The sequence below is a fragment of the Nannospalax galili genome, unplaced genomic scaffold (assembly GCF_000622305.1).
Source record: "Nannospalax galili isolate Female #2095 unplaced genomic scaffold, S.galili_v1.0 scaffold386, whole genome shotgun sequence".
NCBI lineage: Eukaryota > Metazoa > Chordata > Mammalia > Rodentia > Spalacidae > Nannospalax > Nannospalax galili.
The window spans coordinates 3,274,182-3,280,799 of record NW_008356676.1 but is presented as its reverse complement, the minus strand read 5'-3'; the positions used below and the strand labels follow the sequence as shown (position 1 = coordinate 3,280,799).

General features: G+C 42.9%; 1 non-coding gene across 1 annotated transcript; it reads left to right on the top strand.

The window, feature by feature from the left end:
* Positions 1 to 1,891: 1,891 nt before the first annotated feature.
* Positions 1,892 to 2,040, top strand: LOC115067896. Its single transcript, XR_003847250.1, has one exon. It is a non-coding gene; the product is annotated as a small nucleolar RNA SNORA57 (small nucleolar RNA).
* The last annotated feature ends 4,578 nt before the right edge of the window (positions 2,041 to 6,618 follow it).

The window sequence follows — 6,618 nt, the reverse complement described above, 5'->3', positions numbered from 1 at the left end:
ACACACACACACACACACACACACACACACACACAGCATCATTTGTAAAGTATAAGGTGATCTCTCACCAGATGCAGAGCTTATTGGTGCCCTGATCTTGGACTTCACAGCCTCCAGGACAATGAGCAATAATATTCTATTACCTTTTAATAGAACAGAGTTGAAGGGAAATACTGGGGATGAAAGGGTACAGAGGGAAAAAAGGGGGCAGGCAGATGAGGGAGCATCAGGGGAGAGGAGAAGCAACTAAAATGAAATATGTATGAAAATGCCATGTGGAAAACTGTTACTTGGTAAATTAATTTTTAAAAATTATATTAAAAATATTTTTAAACTCTTGGGCCTGTAGAGATGGCTCAGCTGTTAAGAGCACTTGCTGCTCTTCTTGAATTCAACTCTCAGCACCCTTGTCAAGCAGCTCACTGCCAAAGGATCGAACGCCCTCTTCTGGCCTATGGGCACACAAGTGCGTGCGCACACACACACACACACACACACACACACACACACAAGCATAATTTTTGGGGGGTGGTCTTTTTGAGACAGGGCCTCCCTGTAGCCCCAGCTGGCCTGGAACTTGTTGTGTAGACCAGGCCGGGCTTGAACTCACAGAGATCCACCTGCCTCTGCCTCACAAGTGCTGGGATTAAAGGCATGTGCCACCATGCCCAGCACAAGCATAATTTTTAAATCTTTCAAACTCTGTTGTCTTTGAGTTAACTGGTTTAAGTTTTTTTTTTTTTTTTTTTTTTTTTTTTTTAAGTACCACACATCAACTAAGTCAACAAATCCATACCAATTCTGATGCCCTGACCTCAGAACTCCCAACTCCTGGAACTGTGGCTGTCTCTAGAATCCTTCACTGGGAAGTCTACACTTTAGATCACATTTCTGTGAAACCAGTTGACATTTAAATTCTGCTGCTGGGTGTAGTGGTCCACACTTATAATTCCAACACTTGGGAGGCAAAGACAGGAGGGTTGCCCTGAGTTTGAGGTCTACCTGGGCTATATAGAGAGTTTCAGGTCAGCCTGGCCCTGTCTCAAAAATAAAATTTTTAAAACAAGCAAAAAACTCCCCTCAAATTCTTCTCTGATTTTTTAGACTATTTTAAATTTATTCTTTGAAAATGTCATACATGTATACCATTTATTTTTATTGTATCCACTCCCAACATCCTTTTTCCCCCCTTCAGACACCTCCAACATACTCCCTCCTACCTTCATATTATCTTCTTTGTACGACCCACAGAGTTCAATTAGTGCTGCTGTGCATGTACACAGGGGCCACCCACCCACATGGGCAACCTACTGGTGGCCACACCCTTAATGAAAAATAACTCCCTCTCCCTAGGTAGCCATCAGTTGCCAGCATCTCCTGTGGTAGGAGTGGAGCCTCATGAGCCCCTTGCCCATCTATGCTGAAATAATGACTGGCTTGATCTTGTGCAGGTCTTGTGCAGGTAACCATGCGTGCAACTGCCATATCATTCCCAGAAGACAGTATTTTACAGCACTCCTCCCTATCCTCTGACTCTCACATTCTTTCCACCCATTCTTCTATGATGTTCCCTGAGCCTTGGAGAGTTGACATAAATGTTTCATTTAAGGATAAGCATTCAATAGTCACTCATTCTTAGCATTTTGATGAGTTATGAGTCTCTCTATTGACTGCTGCCCATTGCTTCTCTGACAAAGTTAAGTTCTAACTTATGGGCATAAACATAAATATTTAGAAGGCAGTTTAAAAACATGTCCATTTAGCAAAACAACAGTACTGTGTTCCCCTCTAGGGCCTACGATATCCCCAGTCATGGGTTTTTGACCAGGTTTATAGTACCAGACATGAATTCATTCTTGTACAGAAAATCCAATTTAAAAAATCAGTTGGCCCTCCTTTACTTGGTGGGGATAAGGGATGTGGTCCCACTCCCTGTTATGAGTGGCGGCAGAGGGAACGGGCTACAGCCATCCCAACGTCATGTCTTCAGCTCCAGTAGTTTCCTGTCTGCTGGTTCTGTCCTCAAACGCTGGGACATGGGTCAAAAAAAAAAAAAATCAGTTTGTTACTCCTATAACATTCATGTCATTGTATCAGTAACTACATCTTACCTAGCATGTTCTTCTCTGATTATAATCTTTGTATTTTTGCCCCTCTTGTCTCATCAGACCACTGTCATGATGCTGGTACTTACCTACTTTAGTTCACTAGCCCCAATTCACTTCATAAACCTCCCTTCCCCACCCCATCCTAGAACCACCAAGACTCTGATTTTCCACCCTAATCAATACTTCATTTGATAATCCGTTGTCCCTAACATCACCCAGTGTATCAGTGCTTGTTCAGTGCTGATAAAGTGATTGGTCTCCAATCCCAGTCACTGTTGCCTTCATATGACTGTTACCAACTTTCCCACACTCCACCAGCCGCCATCAATCCCCAACCTCTCCATTGCAGCAAACACACTGCTCTGCTTCTTTACTGATGCCACAAGATGCAACCATTTAAACTTTCTTTTTTCCACATGAAAACTTTTATCTTAGCTCTTTTCGGCCAATTCTTAACTATTTAAAATTTCATCTCTTTTGCTGTATGTCCCATATGGAGCCAATGCTCACTACCTCTACCCAACTGTCTTTGCTTAATGTTGAGGGACAATTCATTATGATTTATCTCTCCCTCACCTCGACCTCCAGAGAAGCTTGTGTCTACCTCCAGGACTGCTCTCAAATCTATTCATTCCATCCCACCTTCATCATTTACAATTGAATTTTGACTACCATCATCTTCCACCTGGATCACTGCAAGAGCCTCCTAAAACTTCCTTTCAGAGCTGGAGAAATGGTTCAGTGGTTAAAAATGCATACTGCAGGCTGGAGAGATGGCTCAGCAGTTAAAAACACTGTTCTTGTAGAGGACTTCCATTCAGTTTCTAGAACCCACATGATAGCTGACAACCATCCATAACTCCAACTCCAGGGATCTGACACACTCTTCTGGCCTCTTCAGGTGTTGCATACATGGATGCACTTACATTCAGGCAAAACACATACACATAAAAATACAAATAAACAAATTTAAAATTTTTTAAAGATTTAAAAAAAGAAGAAAAATTTAAAGATTAAAAAAGGAGTACACAATACTCTTCCAGAGGATGTAAGTTTGATTCCCAGCACCCACGTCACAACCACCTGTAGCCTCCAGAGAGATCTAATACCTCTGGCCTCCTCAGGCACCTGCACTCATGTGCACATACCCACCCACAGATACACAATTAAAACACATAATTAAAAATAAAAGTAAGTCTCTTCTTAAATCTTCCCTTTCACTCTTGCCCCCACCACTTTGGTAATTCTATACCACAGTGGTCAAAGTGATGGTATTCTATATCATCTTCTATTGCTGTGATAAACATTGACCAAAAGCAACTTGGGGAGGAAAGGGTTTATTTCACCATGTAGATTATAGTTCATCATGGAGGGAAGCCAGGGCAGGAACTCATGGCAGGGACTGAAATACAGACCATGGAGTAAGACTGCTTACTGGCTTGTTACCCTGGGCTAGTTCAGTTACCCCTCTTATACAGCCCAGGCCAACTTGCCCAGGGATGGCACCATACACAGTGGGTTGGACCCTTGCACCTGGCAACCCCCACCCCAAAATGCCCCACAGACCAATCTGATGGAGGAAATCCCTTGATTAGGTTCCCTCTTCCTAAAGTTGAGGAAAACTAACCAGCACAGGTGGTTTTCTCTTTAATACAACCTTGATTGTACCATTCCATCATTTGAACCCCTTAATGGTTTCTCAATGCTGAGAAAATTTTTCTAAAATCTTTAAAAATGCCTTGATTGATTGATTGATTGACTGACTGATTGATTGATTGATTGATTGATTGATTGATTGATTGAATGATTGGTGGGGAGGTGTATGATGGATGTGTATGAGTGCTGCCCTTCACATGCTATGGCAAACATGTGGAAGTTAGAAGACAACTTTTGGGAGGCAGTTCTCTCTGTCCTCTTTTACACAGGTCCTGGGGATCAGCCTCAAGTCTTTAAACTTGCACTGCAAATGCTTTATCAACTGAGTCATCTCAATCCGCCCCCCTTTGGGGGCAGAACAGATTTATTAAGGAAATGTGAGAAAGAAATCCCAAGAATGGGAGAGGTTTCAAGAGAGGAATACCCTTTTTAATCTATTTTAGTCTAATTTTATTTGGTGTGTGTGTGTGTGTGTGTGTGTGTGTGTGTGTGTGTGTGTGTATGTGTGTGTGTGTGTAAGCACACATGCACGGGTTGGTCAGAGGAGAGGTGTCATCCTCTATCACTGTCCATCTAACCTTTGAAACAGGTGTTTTTCAGCTAGGCTGTTAGCCAGCAAGCCCCAGTGATCCTCCTGTCTCTGTCTCTCGGTGCTGGGATCACAGGAATGCATGGGAGCACACTTGGAATTTATGTGGGTACTGGGATCAATTCCAGTCCTCATGCTTGTGCAGCAAGTTCTCTCAACCACTGAGCCATCTCTCTAAATCAATGCTAGCCTAATCTAGAAAGACCCTGTTGGAGGTCACGCCACTCTGCAATCCCATCTCTGACCATCTTTTCTTCTATTCACTACAAGCCAGTTTTTCCAAATGCCAAACTCTTTAGCAGCCTTGTGGCCTTTGAATACGCAGTCCCTCCGTATTCCCCACCATCACCACCTGGGAAAATCCTCTACCAGTTCTCAGCTTCAGTGCTACTTCCTCAGGTGCTATTCTCCATGCTCCATACAGATTAGACCTCATTCTTTTGTGATCAACTGCTTAGTTACTGTCATTTCCAATATTCAGTAAGTTTCTTGATAGCAGGAACTTGTTCATGACTATGGCCCCATTCAGTACCCAGCACCTGAACAGAAGACAGAGTTTGGTTCTAATAATGAGCCTCTGGTTGGGTCCAATAGCCAGGTGGGCAGCAGATAGTAATTGTGACCTCGTTCCCCTTGAGCCTCTCATCTTGATTCCTTGTTTTCATTACTGTCATTCATCAATCCTATCATTCTATAAGCACATGGCTTTAAAGTGGCTGAAAATATGCCAGGTTAGCAGAAGGTGCTCAGAGAAGGTACCAGGTCTCCCTGTGCAGCCCCCACCCTGTCACACCAATCAGCTGCTCTCTGTGAAGTATGAGCTCAGATTATATCAATGAGGCAAGGTTCTGCATTTCCCGCCCCACCCCAACTCCTCACCCTCTCAAAGTCCATGTGTCTCCAGCTCATCCATTCATCACTTGCTCCCTCCAACCTCTCTTCAAAATTCCTCTTCTTGCTTGCTGTAAGTCCATTTTCTCCTCCCATTTTTTTTTGAAACAGGATCTCCCTGTGTACCCAACTGGCCTGGAGCTCACCTGCCTCTGCCTCCCAAGTGCTAGATCAAAGGTGCGCACCACCATGCCTGGCCTCTCCCAACTTTTTATAAAATAGTCTTATATAACCCAGGCTCCCCTCAAACTCATTGTGTACAGGTGAAGAGTTTGAACTTCTAATCCTTCTGCCTCGAACTTCCAAGTGGGATTAAAGATGTGTACTATCATGCCCAACTTATGTGGTTCTGGGGCTCAAACCCAGGGCTTCACACATGCTAGACAAGCACTCTACCAACTTAGCCACACTCCCAGCCCTATCTTCCCATCTTTCCATGTAGCCTTCAAACATCTTTCTGTCCCTGAGCAATAGAGACCCTTCCTTGGACCTCCAACTCCCTTGGTCTACGCTCCTGACATTTTCTTCTTCCCCTCAATGCTAGAGTTCTTAAAAGAATTGCTCCTTTGCAGCACTCCCCTCCTCCCACCCACTCACTGTTGTTATTTTATTCGCTCATTTCTCGAATAATTAATACGTGCTTGCAATTCAGAATTTAAAATACTCCAGAGGTATGCAGTGTACCATCTTCCTTTCAGCAGTGTCCCCAGCCCCACAATTTCCTCAGAGGCAACCCCTACACCCAGTCTCTTGTTTATATTTTCATAGAACATATACATATATTTTCTTATTTGTATTTTTATACAAATGGAGGCATTTATACACATTTTCTACCCCTTTTTTCACTTAAAATATCTTAGAGATTGTTCTTTGTCAGTATATCCAAAGCTGCCTCATTCTTCTAAAGAGCTGCCAAGATTCCACTGTGAGGAAACACCATAAATTCTTCTCTCTGGACGTTAAGGATATTTCTAGCCCTTTGTTCTAACAAACATGCTGCAGTGAGCGTCCTTATACATGTAGGGCTTTTCCACCCTAGTGAGTGCTTCTGTAGAATAAATCCACAGAACAAAATTGCATTTTACATTTCGGAATCAAATTGCTCTCCATAGAAGTCGTACCAACTCATCTACCCACAGCAAGATATAAGGAGGCCTCATTTCCCCCTTACCCTGCAAGAGATTTTCTTAAACAAATGCTTTTATTTTTGCCAGTCTGATAGGTGAAAAACTACACTTTTGAAACTTTTTAGCATTTTATATTTTCACCATATTCACCCTCCCTCTCTTCTAATTCATCTCATACCCCTACCAAATATTTCTCTATCATCTCTCATCTGTCTACTTAGTCCCATTGTGTCTACAGTCTAGATCG